Source organism: Leopardus geoffroyi, chromosome B2, assembly GCF_018350155.1.
Source record: "Leopardus geoffroyi isolate Oge1 chromosome B2, O.geoffroyi_Oge1_pat1.0, whole genome shotgun sequence".
In the NCBI taxonomy this organism is placed as follows: Eukaryota; Metazoa; Chordata; class Mammalia; order Carnivora; family Felidae; genus Leopardus; species Leopardus geoffroyi.
Genome location: NC_059332.1, coordinates 3,547,931 through 3,567,339, shown reverse-complemented (window position 1 = coordinate 3,567,339; position 19,409 = coordinate 3,547,931). Strand labels below are relative to the sequence as shown.

The following is a 19,409-nucleotide window of genomic DNA, read 5'->3' as shown; positions in this document are numbered from 1 at the left end:
AGAAAGGGGGGACTCAGGCATGATGACATAATTTTAGGGGGCAATCCCTTGATTTATTCAGCAGTTAGAGAGCTTCGATCGTGGCCACGGCTACAGCTCAGGCACAAGGGCCTTGTCCTCAACAGAGAGTGAGAAGGCCTTTCTCCAGAGGTGGAGAAAAAGCTCTCCCATCTGAGGAAAAGTAGGAAAAAAAAAAAAAAAAAAAAAAAAAAACACAAGTGAAAGGCTCCGAGGTTTGGCTCCACAGTTTCTAAATCATACATCCCTGCGAAGAAAGACTTAAAGGAGCCTTTGCACAAAGGACTTAGCTCTAAGCACCACCTTTGATTCCACTGCCCCGGCAGCGACCGGTTAAGCTGTGGTTAGATAACGCACAAGCGCAAAGAGGCATGGGATGGGGGAGAATACATTAGACACAAAGCAATTCACAAAGGGCCTTTCTCCTGCGAAGGATTTCAGATTTTATCCCGTCTGTCTTAAAAGCTTCAGCCCTGGGGGAAAGCCTGTCCAGACTTGCAGTTCACAAAAACCTCTGTGTCACTTGGGCTTTGGATGGTGGAATTAGAGGGAGGATGTTGGAAGGAGAGGTTTCCTGACTGGAAAATAGACTGCTTTATTCAGCCCTAGAGATGAGGAAGTAGCAAATCAGCTGTCCCCTTTGCTGAAAAAGATAGCTAGACAATGATTGTCATACTCCCCACAGAGGTGGCGGGAGCCTGAATTTGGGTGATAGGATGGGAGCAGGAAAGGAACTTTTCACAAAATTCTCTGCCCCCACTTCCTCTTGAGTATTTAAAGGGTAGACTTGGTGATGGGTTGGATACGGAGGAGTGGGGCGAGGAAAGGAAAGGAGTCTGAGAGGGCATCTAACTTCCAGCTTTGGATTCATGTGGGTGGTTGTGTAACTAACCAAGGTAAGGAATATGCAGAAGGAAGGAGGGAGCGTGGGGTTGATGAGCACCAAGAAATGTGAAGGGTCCAAAGTTTTACCCAACGTGCCAGCTAAACCTGCCGCATGCAGTTTCACGGACGCTGGTGTAATTCACGAGACTCCTGGGTCCGAGACAATGGAAAGTCTATTATTCTAGTATAGCAATCACTGGATTATCAGCATTTTTTCCTCTGGTTCCCTGGCTCTAGTTTGCAGAGGGCAAAACCATGGCATCTGTACACGTGTGGGTTCTGTTACAAGAGAGAAACCCTAAACCCATGGATGTAAGCAAGCCTGTCCATTGCTCTGGAGAGACATTGTCTGTCTTCCAAGAGTGTTTGCTGTGCAAGCATCCTTGGAAAGAAAATCCAGAACAAAGGGGGCATTCATTGCCTTGCTAGCAATACATGAAGAAATGTGAGAGATTCATGAAGGATTACGTCCCAACACCGAGTTGCTTCACCAGTTGAGTTTTTTCTTTTTCTTCCTTCCTCCCTCCCTTCCTTCCTTCCTTTCCTTCCTTTCCTTCCTCCCTCCCTCCCTCTCTGTCTTTCTCTTTCTTTCTTTCTTTTTCTTTCCTTCCTTCCTCCCTCCCTTTCTTTCTTTCTTTCTTTCTTTCCTCCTTCCTTCCTCCCTCCCTCTCTTTCTTTTCTTTCTTTCTCTCTTTCTTTCTTTCTTTCTTCTCTTTCTTTCCTTCCTCCCTTTCTTTCTTTCTTTCTTTCTTTCTTTCTTTCTTTCTTTCCTCCTTCCTTCCTCCCTCCCTCTCTTTCTTTTCTTTCTTTCTCTCTTTCTTTCTTTCTTTCTTTCTTTCTTTCTTTCTTTCCTCCTTCCTTCCTCCCTCCCTCTCTTTCTTTCTTTCTTTCTTTCCTCCTTCCTTCCTCCCTCCCTCTCTTTCTTTTCTTTCTTTCTCTCTTTCTTTCTTTCTTTCTTTCTTTCTTTCTTTCTCTCCTCCCTCTCTTTCTTTCTTTCTTTCTTTCTTTCACAAAGTCTTCAGAGACTGGATGAGTTGGTGGAGGGTATGTTCTCCTCAATACAATAGACCAGAAGCATCAAAGAACATCCACAGATCTATTGAGATGTACATTTGTTATTTGTACACTCTTGCTGTGTGTTTTACATTTCAATAAACAATAGAAAGAAAACTTGGCTTGGGGAGTTTAAATCTGATGGTTCGCCTCAACTCACCTGCCCAACAGAAGGGTAAATGACCCATGGGCATTTCTAGTAGCTGTTTTCCTCTGGGCACCAACCTCAGGGTAGCTGGGTCTCTTGAGCGGAGGGTGCCAGCCACACATGTGGTTTTGTCTGGTAAAGCAAATGATGAGGACTAGTTGAGTATTCGGTGTTTGAAAACCGATGGAAACCCGTTAAGAGATCGGGACAATAGTGTCGAATGGAAATACAGTTCGTCTGTTAGCTTAATCCGGTGCCATTTTATAATTTTATATGAGTCGCTTGCCTACTGGAACTGGAACAACATTCTTGGCAAGTCGGTCAATCAAGCGATTGCAGAAGGTGGATTCCTGTTGTTGGAGCCCAGGTGACACCCACCCTGTGGCTGCTCTCTCAGCCCACTAAAGATCCAGGGTGCAAGATGTGCAAGTTCAAGGGGTTGCCTTTTCTTTCCGTCCCAAGCTTCCCCCAAAGACTGAGAAAAGAAAGGAAGTCTTTTGACTCTCGTCTAACTACACGCACTGCTGTCTGGTAAGTCCTTCGTCTTCCTGAACAGTGTAGCCACTCAACATTTATTATTTTTACCGCCTGGTGCCCTGAGACCACGTTGCAATCCTTTTGGATTTAATATTCGATTTTGTGACTTCCTCCCGCTGCTTATTTTTAAAAGGTTGTGAGAGACGCTTGCCCTGTTGTGTTTAGGTCACGTTAATGGAGGTGTTTTTTCCTTTTGAAAAGCTCTGAGTGTTATAAAGAAACGTTGTGGGGTCACAACCCAAGTGGGTTTCCTTATAGGCAGGAAACAATTTCATGAAGCGACAGGCGCTTAGAGAAGATATTTCTTGTGTGACTCTAATGGCAATAAGAGTGACGATCGTGTTGGATTACTTCTGCAGTTTTGTGTTTTGTTTGTTTTTGCAGAGTGCTATACTTTTTCTGAGGATTGAGCCCGAGGCCCTCATATGATGAAGCTGACATTCTGCCTACGGTGTCCCCAAGGCACCGGACAAGAAGTGTTCTGTTAGGGTTTTCCAGAGGTTTCGTAGCAACTTTGGTGATTTTTTTTCATAGCATTGTAAAATCCCCTTTCTCTGACATCCTCTGGATCACTTAGGATGAAATTTCTTCTTTGGGCGATTCCCAAATGGAGTCTCCTTCAGGGGCTTTCAAGTTCTGTTCCTTCCGTGGTTCCTAGCAGGGCAGAGATGGTGTTGATGGCAGTGAGCTCGGGTGACTTGAGGTTTGGGGTCACTCTAGGAGAGGGGACTTGGATTTAGGGCAAGGGACAGGTTATGCAGCACAGGACCCGTCACCTTGTGCTATATGTCACATTTCATCTTTGTGATTTCTCCAAGCCCCGTGTTTCCCAACGAGGGGGGAGCAAAATCAGTTTAATGGTGTGTGTTTAATTGGAAAGAAGAGGATAGAGTCTGAAATATCAGAAGGCAATGAATGCGTAAGAGTAAGTGGTAATTCAGGCCATTTTCTTCCTCCTGTCTTTGTACGTCTGGGTCCAGATGTAAACTAAAGCTCAAACGAGTCATGGCCAAAAAAGTGTGGAAGCCGAGGCCACCAGCCCCTGAGTTCTAAGTGCTGACCCCGTAGCCCAGTAGTTTACCTGGGCTTCCCCGGAGCCGAGCAGAGCCGCGGCAGAGAGGAGCCCTCCGGCGTGGGACGGAGGGAACAGTTCTGTGCTTTTGTTGCTTTTCAAATAAGAGTTTGACTTTTGATAACTTGTGACCATTGTCAATGAGACTTTCCCTTATGCTCTGGAGGAAATGTTTTGTGGGTGTGCCTTCCAGACACCTGTCTGAAAGGCCCTTCTTGTTTTCTGAACAGGTCCTAGGTTATTCTGTGCTGTGCTCAGAATCCCCTCTCATTTTTTAGTGACATCAGAGCCTGTGATTTGAGATTATCTTCCTTCCTGTTACTATTTACTGGGATTAAAATGCAGGAATGGAGACGGGAAAAAACAAAACGAAACAAACACAACATAAAAGTGCTGACGCCCGAACAGGGACTTGAACCCTGGACCCTCAGATTAAAAGTCTGATGCTCTACCGACTGAGCTATCCGGGCTCACATGCTGAAGCCTTAACACATCAACTATAGTCAATTTATCTGCAAACTTGAAGGAGAAAACTCTTCTGGAAGTTTCACCGGTGATTCCGGTTTAGAGGTATTCATTCACAAGATGCTTGTTAATACCCTAATTAGCATAGAAACTCAGTCACAATGAAAGTCTTCTTTAATACCCTGATCTAACTATATTATATGAATTATAATGTTGCCCCTTATTATAATGTTTTCTTTCTCTCTATATACATGGATCAATACTAGATATTATACTGTATAGAATTCTGTGCAACTGGTCCTCAGTTTCTAGGCTTCCCAGAAAAATATCTCAAATATTCTACATTTGGGCCCAAATAGAGCACTTTCCAAAGGAAGCCAACATGACACCAGCGCTTTAAGGGGCAATTAAATCACCTTTTAGGCGGCACTTTGGATATCTGAATATGGGTCGAGAGCCAGAGGAAGCGGTTTGATTTTGTGCTGGGTCTCCGCTGTCTTTATTTATTTATTAACTTTTTAAATTTAAATAAACTTTTAATTTTTGAATAGTTTTAGATGTGCCAAAAGGTTGCAAAAACATACAGAGTGCCCACATACCCAGCGTCCTCTGTTGCTCACACCTTACACGTGTATGCACTTTAAAGGGCACCAGTTAGAATACCGCGCACGTCCGCGTGTGCATTTCTCAGCTTAGACAGTAATGACCCACATTCGTGTGTCCCTCCAGGGTCGTTTATCTCTTCATCTCTCCCGGATACACACTGTCTTGAACTTGGGGTTTATGCTCCCTCTCCCGTTCTTTATAATTTGGCATCTATTAAGGTGTTTCAAAGTTCCTGAACAATATACCCTGGAAACTTCCGTCATAGAATTGAAACTTCAGGACTTAAAAAACAAACAAACCAGTCGCAGCTTTACTTAGGTATCTCTGTTTACTTAATCATCTTCTCAGTGGGTGTCCTTCCGGACCAGCACAGTTTGGGCAAGAGATTCTAGTGATCACTGAAAACGGGCCCTGCAGACTCTAGGGCACCCTAACATTTCCAGGGGCTGGGAACAAGGGTCCAAGAGAAAGCAGGAGGCCTTCTGCTGCCCCACTCCTCCCTCGTCTTCTCAGCCTCCGGCGCCAGGCGCGAGGAGAGGAGGTCCATCCTTCTGGAAGCCCGCTTAGGGCTTTGGGCTGGAAACTCTGGATTGTGGGAGTGGCCGAGAGGGGAGTGGGGTGACTAAAGCTTCTCAATTTTAGCCCTGGACGCCCTGAGTCCCAAGGCAAACTGTGACCCTAGAAGACCTTCTGCTCTGTGCGGTCTCGAGCCCCCTGTATTACTAGTATCCTTTTATCTAGGCGGAAGGCTTTCCTCGGGTAGTTAATTCTAGAGCCAGTTTATTATCTTCAAGGAAACATATATCCCTTGTTCTGGGGCTCATTCGTTTCTTCCACTTCTCTCTCAGTTCAGCTGCAAATTTGCAGTGATCTTATCAGCCCATAGTCAGCCTAACGTGGCTGCAGTGCCCCTCAGCCGTCCTTAAGGAAAGGAAAAAAGGAAAGGAAGAAACTTTGAAACTAGAGGTCCTCTCTCCTTTTTCTCAGATTTTTCAGTCGTTGGTTCCCTCCTTCGATCTCTAGGTTAAGTGCTTGACAAGGGTCCGATGGCCGGAAAGCTTCTTCCGCTCGGAATACTGATGTTGTCCCTTTAACCATTTCATGATTTTGCTGAAGCAATAAAGGAAAATTTAACTTTAGTATTGAAGAAAATCTTAATTGCTGGGGGAAAAAAAAAATAAGGTTGAAAGAATTGGGAAGAGTTATAAAGAGATGCTCTGTATCGTTGGGGATGTAGCTCAGTGGTAGAGCGCATGCTTCGCATGTATGAGGCCCCGGGTTCGATCCCCGGCATCTCCAAACTGTTTTCCCTGCCCCATCGGAAGCTATGGCTATGATTTTACAATGTGTTATCATTAGACTTCGTATCCTCCTCTTCGTTAACTTTCTAAGGCGTTCTTATAGCCACTGCATACAGAATCATGTATGTAGAGAGGGAAACAGGACAACTCTAAGGTATTTTGGGAAATCTTTATCTGAAACCAATAAAACTGGCAACTTAGAGAAAAAAACACCCAAGGGAAGAGATGGCCTAAGCGGAGCAACCTGCCAATCAGCCCAGGACCTATCAATAAAAGGCTATTTGTAGTATCTGGCTGGCCTTTAAAGGCAGAGATAATCTTGGCCTGAAAATACAGAGGGGTGGGCGGGAGGATAAGGGGGTATTGCTAGCCACCTCGTTGCTGCGTCACCGCAGGAAGAAAGTAGGATGAGTCTTGGGAGAATGACGAAGTCTAGGTCGGTGGGGCCAAATTCAACGTCTTGGATACACCACATCACTTACAGTATAAAAAAATAAACAATAACCAGAGTACATTCTTGTAAGGACTTTGGAAAGGCGGTTGCCGCAGTTGGCCGGTTAGCTCAGTTGGTTAGAGCGTGGTGCTAATAACGCCAAGGTCGCGGGTTCGATCCCCGTACGGGCCAGCGGTTCGTTTTCCATTCGGTGTCTACTCGCCCTGAATGCTGACCTCCCCTTGTGTCCCCCGGAGAGGCGGCGGCGGCGGCGGGGGACCACGGTCCGGGGGAGGACAGCGGCTTTTTGCTTCAAGTGCAGACCACCCCAGGGGAGCCCCGGGCGCGCATCTCGGCAAGCGGGCACGCTCGGAGAGTTTGCCCCGAGAAGCAGAAGGGCACCGGGACGCTGTAGGGGTGATTCAATTCATTAGGCGGAAAACGGCGTCGCCGAACGCTGCCCCCGAAAAGAGCAAACAAGTGTCTTCAGTCACCGCGGCGCGGGCTCGCGTCCGTGCGGACTGAAGGCAGCGCTGGTCACGCAGGCGGGGGAGGAACCCGAGTGCAGAGAAGCCTGTTGTCGTCATTGAATGGATGTCCCCGTGAGGAAGGACCAAGCCGCTGGGCACAACCCACCCTGCTTCCGTCCGCGTCCTGGGGGCCGGCTTGCCGACGCCCGCGGCCCCTGCGTTCTGGCCATTTCTGGACGGGACGCCCCTGTGTCCGCCTCATTTTCCGCCACGGCCGGCTTTCGGCTCCTTAACTGTGTCCCCCGCTTCCCACACAGCTCATCTCCTCTGAATTCTCGACCCCGCGTCCCCACGGCCCCCCGAGCCACGCCCGCGCTCGGCTACTTGCGGGGGACCCCGGGAGCAGGGGGCCGGCCGGGGGTCGTCCCACAGACCGGCTCCGCGAGGTGACAAGCAGCACCGGCTTCTGCTGCCCTCTCAGCGGCCACGGCCTTTTCTTACAGTGGATGGGCCGGCGGCCCTTGAGAAACAAGGCTCCGTTCACTCCTTACAGGGATTATTGGGTCGCGAGATGAGCCGGCGAAGTTCTGGGAGCCACAGAGCGGGAGGGTCAGAGTAAGGGTCGGTCGTAGTTATATTTACCCGAATATGAATGAAATGCAAAAGATAAAATAAAGAAATTCACTAAATATTTAATATATTCAGAAGAGCCAGAAAGCGTGCGGCTCGTTGGTCTAGGGGTATGATTCTCGCTTAGGGTGCGAGAGGTCCTGGGTTCAAATCCCGGACGAGCCCTGTTTTGTTTTGTTTTACAGAAAAACGGGTGCAGCTACGGTTCAATGAAACCACTCGACCTTCACGTGAAAACGCGTTCGCTGCATACGCTCTCGATCCCAATAAGTGACTTTTACTAAAAAGAAACAAACACTGTTTAATTTTGGCTTTTACTCCGTGTTCCATCGGCTCTAAAGTGACTCTCGCAGAGGCAGATGTTTCTGGTTCTCCAAGTTAGTTCCAACTCCACGGTTGTGATCCGATCAAAGTGCAGGAAGACGATAGTCACATCTCCATTCAGTGTCGTCCATCGTTCATTCATCACTTTTTTATGGAAAAATAAGACAATGAGCTCTAGAGTTGGGGTTCTGGCAACCTTCGTCCAGGATATTTCGGCTTTCCTCGTTCGCACAGGGGTGACTATCTCCCCCCCCCTCCCCAGTCTTTCAGGAGACTGAGGTTCTGCCTCCTCGTTGGGAGGGGACGCTTTCTCGCTTCCTGGGGGGTGCTCTTGGTACATTCACTAAGCAGGTATTTGTTTACCATCTATTATGTTCAGTGAACTTTTGAGGTCAGTGGTAAACAAAACACACATTAAAATGAAATTGCACCCCCTTTCCCTTCTCTGCGTGTGTGAGCCTGGATGGTGGGGAAGTACAAAATATGAACAAGCGGTGGGAGGAGAAGCCCGCAGAGACTGCCTGCGGGGCCACATCCACAGCCAGAGGTGCCTCGTTGGGCCACAAAGAGGGCGCAGGGGCGCCTGGGCTTGGAAGAGCGATGGGGGTGCATTCGCGCAGCACCCAGAGATGCCGGCCCTCGGATCCGGGAAACTTTCTGTGCCGTATTCACAGCAGGTCGGTGAGAAGGGGGGGGGGGGGGGGGGAGGGTGGCGAGGTAGGGAAAGTGAGCCGGTTTGCACAGCAAGAATAGCAGATAATGCTTATATACTTTGACGTTCACGTCGTCTTCTTTGGAAGACAAAAACAATCAGACAAGACCTAGAACCCTACAGTCGCAACAGGGCCAAGAATTCGTATGTGCTCATAATAGATTGGGGAAGACCTGTGACCAACTGCCCGGCTAGCTCAGTCGGTAGAGCATGAGACTCTTAATCTCAGGGTCGTGGGTTCGAGCCCCACGTTGGGCGGCTACTTTTTCCTTTCACTGTGTATTCTCAACTCCTTTCCCGTCCACTCACCTCCGAAGCAAGGTCCCCCCAGTGTCAAGCAAGAGGAGTTTGGGAGGTCAACGCTTTTAAATGTGTGGAATTATGGAATCACCGGCAGCGGCCGCGGTTCACGGCTCTGCTCAGCTACGCCTAACCTGCTCTCTTACTCTTGCAGAGGGGGCCTCATCTCCCCCTAGCGGGGAATGCATTTTTCTGGCCCCTTAGAGATTTGCCTTGACATTGCAAGTCTGTGGTAGGGCATGAGCTTTGTATTTTTAAGCTCCTGGGATGATTCTGAAGCACGAAAAAAGGCTTAGGATGGCGGGAGAAGGACGCAGAGATGTTGGCAAAGCTAAAGTCTGAAGGTGGAGAAAAAAACGATCCAAACACAGGGAACAGTCTGATGGGCAGAGGTCAGAGGTGACAATGTCCAAGCAGACTTTTGAGATACGCAACTCCACTTTCTGGCCCAAGCGTCATTCCGGAATAACGGGAGGCGAATTTGCTATTTCCACTGCCTTACACATTGGTTCGGTTTCTGATCACCTGCACCCAGACAGCACAATACACCTAATTGTGGAAGGTACCAAACAGTCCATAATAGACTGCAACTGCTTACAAAATAACATCTAACTATTTTGGCTTGTTTTTCAAAAGCCAAACTGCATTTCTACCCCCAACTCCTCTGAGCTCTCCACCCTCTAGAATAAACCTGCCCAGTCCAGCCACCGAGGTTCGCTCACTGTGTCCTCTTTTTCCTCCTACAAATCCATGTTGGTTGGGACTAGGTCGAGTCAGCTCTGTGCATGGACGATATTACCCCAGACAGGAGTGGATTTTGCCACCACTGACTGACTTGAAAACCATTCCCGTGGTCAAATTGACCAAGACTTTTCCAAATGTCCCTTTAGGAAAATTCCATCACGCCTGTCTTACTTTATCATTCCTCTGAAGCGTTCGTGGATTCACTGGCAGTGACTGATGAAACAGCCATGACCGTGATGGAGAAACCACACACATACACAGCTCTTCATTGATTCTCACAGCACAATGAACCACATACGTTCCTCTCACTTCCCTAACCTTGACCCGATGTTCTCCTCAGGCCTCAGGACAACTCATGAAAATGCTCTCACTTGAGTATCCACATCTGGCTGGACATGTGAGTCACCTGGCGAGCTTTGCAAATTTGAGTCCTGAGCCCCAGCTCGGCCCTAGTGAAGCTGAATCTCTGATGCTTTAGGAACCAGGGCTTCCGAGGGGGTTTGTTTCGTTTTAACACGACGGATTCGGTGGCCTGGCCCGGCTGGAGTACCACGAGGGGTCAGCATCTTACTGGAAGCCCTGTTTCTCGGTGTCTCGGGTTCAGAAACTTGACGTCGCCGGCCTTTTCTGCCATTCTCCCTTCCTCTTCCCAGGCATGGAGACTCCGCAGGGATGGGGTCCCGATTCCCCCAAATGAAACACACCCGTCCCTTTGTTCGTTCTGCACGCTCACTGAGCGCCACTCTGTGTCAGGCGGTGCGCTGGGGGTTGGGATTTATCAGTGGACAAAGCAACGACCCCTGCCCCTTACATTCCGCGTAGTAAATACACAACTAAACGAAAAGCGGCGTTAGAGGGTGGTCAGGGTGCTGGGATCAGGTCGGGGGCACGCTGCCGCAGGAAACGGGGTTGTCAGGTGAGGCTTCCCGAAGGGGACTTTTGAGCAAACAGGAGCCACGGTGTCATTTTCGAGGAGAGTTTCTAAATAGAGGACTCAGGCCGAAGGCAAAGGCATGTTTGTGGCCGTGTGGTCTCAAAAAATGTGAGACCTTGCAGGCTGTCAGGACTTCGAGTGAGTGAGGCAGGAATACATCTCAGAAGTTTCTGTACAGAAGAGTGACAGGGTCTAACCCACCTCTGAAAAGGATAACTGGCTGTCGTGTCGGGAACAGATCTCAAGGGGACAATAGCGGTCACAAGGAGACCACGTCAGGAGGCTCTTGGTGACCAAAGGTGTCAAGTCAGCCCGGAGGGGTCACAGGGCAGGAGCGGAGAAGTGGCCTGATTTCTGGGACTTCCTGGGGGTGCGAACGACAGTCAAGAAAAACTTTTAAAGTCAGAGGGCGACTTGGTAGATTTACACCAAGAAACAAACTGTTAGGGGGCCCTGTGTGTGTGTGTGTGTGTGTGTGTGTGTGTGTGTGAAGGCCAAATTCATATGAAAGGTCGGCTAGGGTATAATCAGAGCAAAAAGAGACGGTAACATTGCTGGTGTCGCTGTAAAGACGCCGGTGCTGCTGGCTGGCTGTGCCCCACTGAGCTGGCGCCAGCCCCGCGGAATCACGGTGTGGAAAGACTGTCCACTTCTGGGCGCCGTGGAGTCACCGCAAATTACCGCTCTCCACGCGCCCCCTTCCAAAGCTTCCTTGTCTCTTTATCCAGGCGCCTGGATGACTATCCCTGATCCATCACTCGCTCCCCGTGATGTTGCACTCAGTCCCCAAACTATTCAGCATTTCACCTGCTCCGCTCAACTGCATCTGTCGTCGGGCACGGGAGTCACATGTTTTACGCCACGTGGATTCCCCAGAGTTTGGAGATCCCGCCGTCATGTACCCAATGACACCGAGAATCAAGAGTCGACATGACATGGATGAACAAGAAGGAACTTTCCTAGAGGGGTACACTGACCTTGACTGTCTTCCAGACCAACGGATGAACACCCTTCTCGTGCTGGACGCTCAGGATGAAAACACACGCAGCGTGGTCCGGGCCTTCAAGAAGCCTGTCATCTCCCCGCTGGGAGAATGTAACTGATTCAGTGGCAGTGAAACCCCCAGCTGTGTTTGAGCTGGCGCTAGGAAATGAAGGGGCTTGGCGTGGCGGGTTTAAAGAAGTAGGTGACGGTGACGGGACCGGGTAGTTACGAAATCACCCGGGTTTACCAAGCAAAATCCGAGGAACAAAGACCTCGTATCTGGTTCGGATGTTCTACCTGCGAGAGTCTACAATCACCGAGGATTTCCGGACCACGTGTTGTGGGCAGACGAACCCCAAGTCTTAGTGGAAAGCCTGAACCGCCTTTCCTCACCCTGCAACCCCTGCTGAATGTTTTGGCTTCTGGGGTGCCACGAGGACTATACTGGGTTATCACGGATAAAACAAATAGTGCTAATATTAATAAACACACCCGATTGTCAATGAACTTATTGCATTTCTGGCTTATAAACAACCTTTGAGTTGCTTGGAACGGACTGCTTTTTCCTATTCTTACTAGTCCTTGGCTATATTGTTAAAACTGAATTGACATACTTGAAAATTGAATATCTGAATCTAAGACCTGTGGCATCACCTCCAAGGCCAAGGCTGTCCCTGAGCAGCTAACCTAACTGCTTCGATAAAACACTTGAACTGCAAAGGGTGTTTGGCGGGGGAGTGGGGGGTCTTGTTATGCCAATCTGCCAAAACAAAACACCACTGGGCGCTTCAACAACAGAGATTTATTTCCTCAGTTCTGGAGGTTGAGAAGTCCAAGGTCGAGGGGCCAGCTGATTCAGTTTGTGGTAAGAGCTCTCTTCTTGGTTTGTGGACGTCGCCTTCTCATCGTGTCCCTGCGCAGAAGGGCGAGGGGGGTGAGCTCCCTTCCGGTGAGGACACTAATCCCACTGCATCAGGGCCCCATCCCCGTGACCTCATTCAACCCGATTGACTTCCTTACTCCAAATACAGCCACGCTGAAGGTTCGGTGTAAACTTCAGTAAAGCTTTCACATGAATTTTGGGGAGACCCCCCCCCCAAAAAAAAACCCCACCCAAAACACACTGTGGCATTTGGAATTCGGAAGCTTCTCTGGCATATGGCAGGTAGTCAAACGGTTGTTGAAGGAATGATTTAGCTGCACTGTCTGTACAAAACCCAACCCCACCTTCTATACATCTAACAGTGTATGATAAACACGACTAAATTAGCTGAAAAACCGCCTTACGGTGGCTTTTCCTCAGGACAGACACTCAGGAAGCGGAACGCAAGACTGTTCATTACTAGAGCTGGAATGGTGCTGGATGGAGCCAGATAGGAAAGAGACAAAAGAAAATACAAATCAGCCCGTAATTTGAGGGCACCGACTACAAGGCTGTGTAAGCCCAGAGACAGATCCGAACTCGGGAGGTCAGTCTCTGAGAAAAAGCAAAGGGGGACAAAACCACACTGTTGTCAACAGGAGGTTCTAGTTCAGCCTGTTCCGGAAGCTCCGACAGCAATCTGTCAGGCGTGCTTCTGGAAGCCTCGCTAGGTGAGGAGAGGAAAGGAAGAAAGGAGGAAATGTGTCAGAGGCCACAGGTCCAGGAGAAAGGAAGAACCCTCTAGGCACGCGTGCTCATCTATGCAAGCAGCCCGGGGACAACCGCCTAGGCATTCCAGAAACAAAGAACAGTATCATTCTCTGAACAGGAAATAAGGAAAATGTAAGGAAGGACTGCAGCAATTCTCAGAGATTATGGCTCAAGAGATCTGTCCACGTGACTGGACTGGAGGGCGTGGCCTCTGGGAAAGAGGCCTAAACCATGGCGCCAAAGAACAATGAAACCAACCCTGGAACGTTGCCTCCTTCTTTCAGGCCTGTCACACAGGGGTCTCATGAAGGATAAAGCATTGCCCCCACTGCTGAACCTATTGCTACCTTTTTGTTTCATGTGGTATGTTCTTGAACCTTCCACTCTGACTTACCCAAAGGTGTGGCCCAGATGAAAACCTTTCAAAGCGCCCTGTGAGGGCTCCCCTGCTTGAGCAGGTGGGGGGACTGAGCAGTTCACCCCATACACTCTGCTTTACGAATGCTATTTCATAGGATATTCACGACAATACCTCTTAGGACCTGTATTATCTTTATTATCATCACCCCCATTCTGGACAGGGCACTGGGAAGTTAGAGAGGTCACATAGGGGGGAAGAGACAGGATTCAAAAGTGGCCTGAGTGGTCTGAACACTAATGAGGTAGCAGAAAGAGAAATTATGAAGATAATTCCATTTACAATGGCACCAAAAAGAATTACAAACCTAGGAATAAATTTAGGGAGTTTCACCAAGGAAGTGAGAGACCCATACTCCGAAAACTGTTTAAACACCGATGAAAGAAACCGAAGGCAAGACAGACAAATGGAGAGATGTTCCGCACTCGCGGACTGGAAGAATCAATCTTGTTAAAATCTCCATACGACCCAAAGTAATCTACAGATTGAATGCGAGCCTTATCAAAACACAGCTGCGTTTTCCATGGAATATGCAAAAAAATGGGTATGGAACCACAAGAGACCCCCCCCCCCCACCGGGAGTCAAAGCGATCTAGAGAGAGAAGAACAAAGCTGGAGGTATCATAAACCCATAAAATTCATATTTCAAGATATATATATATGTATATATACATATATAACATGCATATCATATACCATGTACATTATATAACATATACACACTTCAAGATACACTACGAAGCTGTACTAATCACAACAGAATAGTACTGGCACTAAAACAGACACATCGGCCAATGGAATAGAGAACCCAGAAATAAACCCACACGTATATGGCCCACTAGGACAAAAGAGGCAAGAATATCCAATGGGAAAAAGGCAGCCTGTCGACAAACGGTGCCCGGAGAGCCGGACAGCAACATGCAGAAGGACGAAACTAGACCACTTTCTTACACCATTCACAAAAACAAACTCAAAATGGATGGAAGACCTAAATGTGAGACCTAAAACTATAAAACTCCTAGGAGAAAACAGAGGTAATAATTTCTCTGACATCAGACCGCACAACATTTTTCTAGACCTGTCTCCTCAGGCAAGGGAAACAAAAGCAAAAGTAAGCTGGGACTACACCAAACCGAAAAGCATTTGCACAGTGACAGAAACCATCAACAAAATGAAAAGGCAATCTACCGAACGGGAGAAAATATTTGCAAGTGATATGTCCAATAAAGGGCCAATATCCAAAATATATAAAGGACTTGCACGACTCAACACCAAAAAACCCTAAACAATATGATTAAAAATGGGCAGAGGACCCAGACATGTTTCCAAAGAAGACATCCAGATGGCCAACAGACACATGAAAAGGTGCTCAGCATCACTCATCATCAGGGAAATACAAAGCAAAACCACACTGAGATATCACCTCACACCTGTCAGAACAGCGAGAGTCAAAAAGGCAAGGAAACAGCGAGTGTTGGCGAGGATGTGGAGAAAAAGGAACCCTTGTACACTGTTGGTGGGAATGTAAATTGGCGCAGCCGCTGTGGAAAAACAGTAGAGGTTCTTCAAAAAGTTAAAAATAGAAGTACCCTATGACGCAGTAATTTCACTACTGGCTAATAACCCAAAGAAAATGAAAACACTAATCTGAAAAGGTATATCCGCGCCTATGTTTATGGCAGCATTATTCACAGTAGCCCATATATGGAAGCAACCCAGGCGTCCATCGATAGATGAACAAATAAAGAAGATGTACTATGTATATACAATGGATTATTACTCAGCCACGAAAAAAATGAGAACTTGCCATTTGTGACAACGTGGATGGACCTAGAGGACATAATTCAAAGACAAATACCATATGCTTTCACTTATGTGTGGAATCTAAAAACAAAACAAAGAAACAACAAAAAAGCAAACTTTTAAATACGCCAAGTTGCAAAGAACAAACTTGTGGTTGCCAGGGGGAGGTGGGCAGGAGAATAAGTGAAATAGATAAAGGGGTACAAATTTCCAGGTAGAAGATTACATCAGGGAGGTGAAAAGTACAGCGTTGAGAATATGGCCAATACGATTACGATAATATTGTCCGGTGACAGATCGTGACGACACTCATCATAGTGACCACAGGAATGCATAGAATTTTTGAATCATTACACTGTATCCCTGAAACTAACATACCACTGTTTATACTTCAATTAAAAAAAAAAAACCCAAGTGGCCTAAGTGGCCCCAAAGCCTTTGTTCTTTCCATTATACCATACACGCTACTAAATAATGTCTGTTGCCCTAATTTCTACCACAAAAATTCGTTATTTACTTTTATATTGTGTTAAACAGAGCCTACCTACAGGAGGGTTCAATGCCCATACTTGCAGTCTTACAACGCAGTGACCTTTAAAGCACATTTCACAGAAGCGGCTCTGCACTCCCCCCGGGGCACGCGCAGTCTGCACCTGGGGCGAGCCGGTCTCTGCCCCCGGGCCAGGGTCACTACGGCACGCCCCCCACCTCCCTCTCCCCGGGATGTGGGGCGGGGTCACAGCTCGCTCAGCCCGCGGGGGCCCCCGGCCAGCGCGCGCGCGGGAAACCTTACTGCAGGGACAAAGGAAAGAGCGACCTGTCGCTAGGCAGCGTGGGCCCCACCTGACACGAAAGGACCTTTATCTGACGGAAAATTACGCAGTGCACAGCGCGAACTACAGAACCTTCAGGACGGCTCCGCGGCCCCGGTCGCCCCCGCCGCACGTCGCGCCACGCCCTCCCGCCACGTGACCGCCGCTCGCCACGTGACCCCCGGCCACCCGTCCGCCGTGCGGCCCGGCGGTCCGCTGCCCCGGCCCCGGCTCCCGACCTGGAGGAAGGGAGCACGGCGTCCGGAGGGGGCGGGTGAAGAAGCCAGAAAAGTGGGCGGCCGAGCGAGTGCCCCCGGGCGGGCGCCCAAAACGGCCGTCGGGGCGCGGCCGTGTGGAGCCCCTTCGGCCGAGGGGGGCCCTGGCGCGCTCTCTTTTCCTGGGTGGGCCTACCTGCCCCCCGACAGGTCCCCCGAACTCCTGCCGCTTTCCGACCGTCGCGTCCGGGAGTTCGGCGCGCGCACGCTCACCTGCGTCTGAGAACACTCCCGAAGGACGTAAAGGGACCCCAAAACTTTCCTGCTTCTAACCGGTTTCACCCCGGGTTGCATTTTATTTTCCAGATCTATAGAAAGGAATGTTATAGATTCACATACATGAATCAGGCAAGATTCTTCACCTACAAAAATACACATCTCAGCGTCCCTCGCATCTACTGCCTGTACCGCCACCTGCCCCCCTCTCTCAAGGCTCCCTTCAGGCCCGTCTTTTTCATCTCCGAATCTTTTCTCACGTGGAGCGGGACAAAATGAAAGGCAGCTTTTTATTACATTTCGATGCATTTAACTTTTTGACAGGTGTGCGTTGACAAAATGGATACTATGAAATACACCTATAAAATAACATTTAGTCAATTGGGCTTAGGGTGGAGATAAAATTTTATATGTAATTCATTCGGACTGTCCTCTCTTCAAGTAGATGGTTCGTGAAGACTTGAAGAGGTTAATGGCCAAATTAAGTGATTAACTTGCTTTTCATTCTTACTCAGAAAAAAAAAAAAAATTTTTTTTTTCTTTGTCCCACAGGTGGTCTCAAGGATCTACTTGCCCAAGGGGGGTCATTTGCCCCATCTGTGTGGCTCCATCGGGTGACAGTGTAATGACATTTAATGGAATGTGAAGAAGGACAAAACATTCCTGATGTCGGAGGCCACCGCAGGTCGATTTCAGTAACAAGAGAGTAACCGACCGTTTTGACCTTCAGACAGTCACAGAAAACTTGGTCAGAACCTCACACTTTGCAAAATTAACTAGTATTTGAAAGACATTAGTTTCTACCTTGCGTGAAGATAGAGAAGAATTTAAAAACGTGGTTTTGGCCCCCTATCGATGTTTTTGCCGAGTTCAGAATTCGTGTGATAAACCATTTTGTCTACAAAGACAAATGTCAATGAAAGGACATTTAGCGTTTCGGAGAGCTTAACCCTCTACTTCTTTTCTTCCTCCTCCCCCTCCTTCTGTTAGTGACCCTGTTAGAATTTAAGTCACTTCAAATCCTATTTCTAAGTTGAGTCAAAATCTGTTACTGACATTCATTCCTCATCATAGAAAACGCTCATCGCTAAGTCCTTAGCCGTTTCTGTGCCTCCTTATTTTATTTTGCTTTTTGCAAACCAGTGGAGGCTCCCGTTTCCTTCTTCGTCCAGGGCAGTGGACCTTGGAGCGTCCGTCGCGAAGGGGCGCGGGATTAAGAACAGAAGAGCGGACGCGGCCAGGGCGGACCCGTAAACCACGCGGCCGAGCGAAGGGACCAGCGCCTACGGGCTCCCAAGCGCGCGCAGAGAAGGCATCCTCGGCGGGAACGCTCAGCAGTGTGATTCCTTCGATAGCTCAGTTGGTAGAGCGGAGGACTGTAGTGGCGAATGCTCCTCGGGCATCCTTAGGTCGCTGGTTCGAATCCGGCTCGAAGGAATTCGTGTTTTGCGTCCTTTTTTTTTTTTTTTTGAATCCTCACCCTCAAAAAGGTGCATTTAAGCTACATATATCCCCGTGTGCGTCTCCTAAGACTATTCCCGTTGTACAACGAATCTAATTTTTAAAATTACTGGTTTCTGTAACGACGACTAATACGCGCGATCAGACAGGCTTCAGCCGCACACTTCACATACAGCGGGAGCCGCAGAGAAGTCCTGGGCCCTGCCGAGGCGGAGCAGAGGCGGCCCTACGGGGCTGGGGGTCCGCTGACGCGTCCGCGCTCTCCCACCGGGGGGACCCGGGACCCGGGAAGGAAGGACGGTACCTGCGTAGGAAGGACGCGACCTGCGGGTAATCGGTGGGGCACGCGCGCCCCCTGGTGGAATTTGAGTCGCGAGTCTCCCGGACGGTGTTTTTCCTGCTCGACTGCAGGCAGCCGCCCACAATGTCAGGGCCGGATGAAATTCGGGGATTCAGGGGTACTACTCCCCCTTCTCGGTTTAATTGTGTAACAGCGGTTTTGAACCCTGCCTGAGGAAAGTCGGTGGACACAGAATCACTTGGGCAGGTTTTACAACGCGCCTCTGCCTGGGCCATTTTGAAGGTGCGACCTAGGCATTGGTAGTTTTAAAAATTCCCAGGTGGCATTCATGTGCCGCAGGGGTGGAGAACCACGGATAGAAGAGAAACAAAAATCCTAGAATTAAAAATAACAGACAAGGTGGGAGAAATGGGTAGGACTTTCTACCCATTTTGGGAATCAGCTCAAAAGATAGAGATTCCGCTTATCAACAGAAAGCATTTGCTAATTTTGCGCCAATGTCATTAAAATATATTAATCCCACTTGCGCCCTGTCTCAAAAATGGGATACCGAGCACTTCCCGAGTGGGAGAGTCCTCAACTACAAAGATACTAATTAGATCAAGTAAAGAAGAGTTGTGTGCGAATTTTGTCCTTGGTAATTTTTTGTATTTTTTGAATTTTTTGCATTCCTTCCTGTGCTCCAGAACTTTTAGTCTTAAATGATTCTCAAGCTTTGGTGTATACCAGAACACAGAAGCCCAGGCTTCTTGCATTGGGGTAGTGTGAGAACCACTGCCTAAACCATATTGGAAACTATCCCTATTAAGGGCTGAAGATTGGTGTTAACCGATAGCTCCTGATGAAATTTGTTTTTTGAAAGCGAACTGGGGCA

The 19,409-nt window shown here is 48.5% G+C and overlaps 1 long non-coding RNA gene and 6 other non-coding genes across 7 annotated transcripts; 6 read left to right on the top strand and 1 right to left on the bottom strand.

Annotated features, from left to right (window-relative positions):
- Positions 1-1,869: 1,869 nt before the first annotated feature.
- On the top strand, positions 1,870-4,646 carry LOC123609545. The gene is made up of 2 exons (XR_006717818.1): positions 1,870-2,635; positions 3,622-4,646. It is a non-coding gene; the product is annotated as an uncharacterized LOC123609545 (long non-coding RNA).
- TRNAK-UUU lies at positions 4,111-4,183 on the bottom strand. The gene has a single exon. It is a non-coding gene; the product is annotated as a tRNA-Lys (tRNA).
- A 1,365-nt stretch (positions 4,647-6,011) lies between the features above and the next one.
- Positions 6,012-6,083, top strand: TRNAA-CGC. The gene has a single exon. It is a non-coding gene; the product is annotated as a tRNA-Ala (tRNA).
- Positions 6,084-6,636: 553 nt separating this feature from the next.
- On the top strand, positions 6,637-6,710 carry TRNAI-AAU. Its single transcript has one exon. It is a non-coding gene; the product is annotated as a tRNA-Ile (tRNA).
- Positions 6,711-7,711: 1,001 nt separating this feature from the next.
- Positions 7,712-7,783, top strand: TRNAP-AGG. Its single transcript has one exon. It is a non-coding gene; the product is annotated as a tRNA-Pro (tRNA).
- A 1,056-nt stretch (positions 7,784-8,839) lies between these two features.
- On the top strand, positions 8,840-8,912 carry TRNAK-CUU. Its single transcript has one exon. It is a non-coding gene; the product is annotated as a tRNA-Lys (tRNA).
- A 9,206-nt stretch (positions 8,913-18,118) lies between these two features.
- On the top strand, positions 18,119-18,210 carry TRNAY-GUA. The gene is given in 2 exon segments: positions 18,119-18,155; positions 18,175-18,210. It is a non-coding gene; the product is annotated as a tRNA-Tyr (tRNA).
- Positions 18,211-19,409: the final 1,199 nt, after the last annotated feature.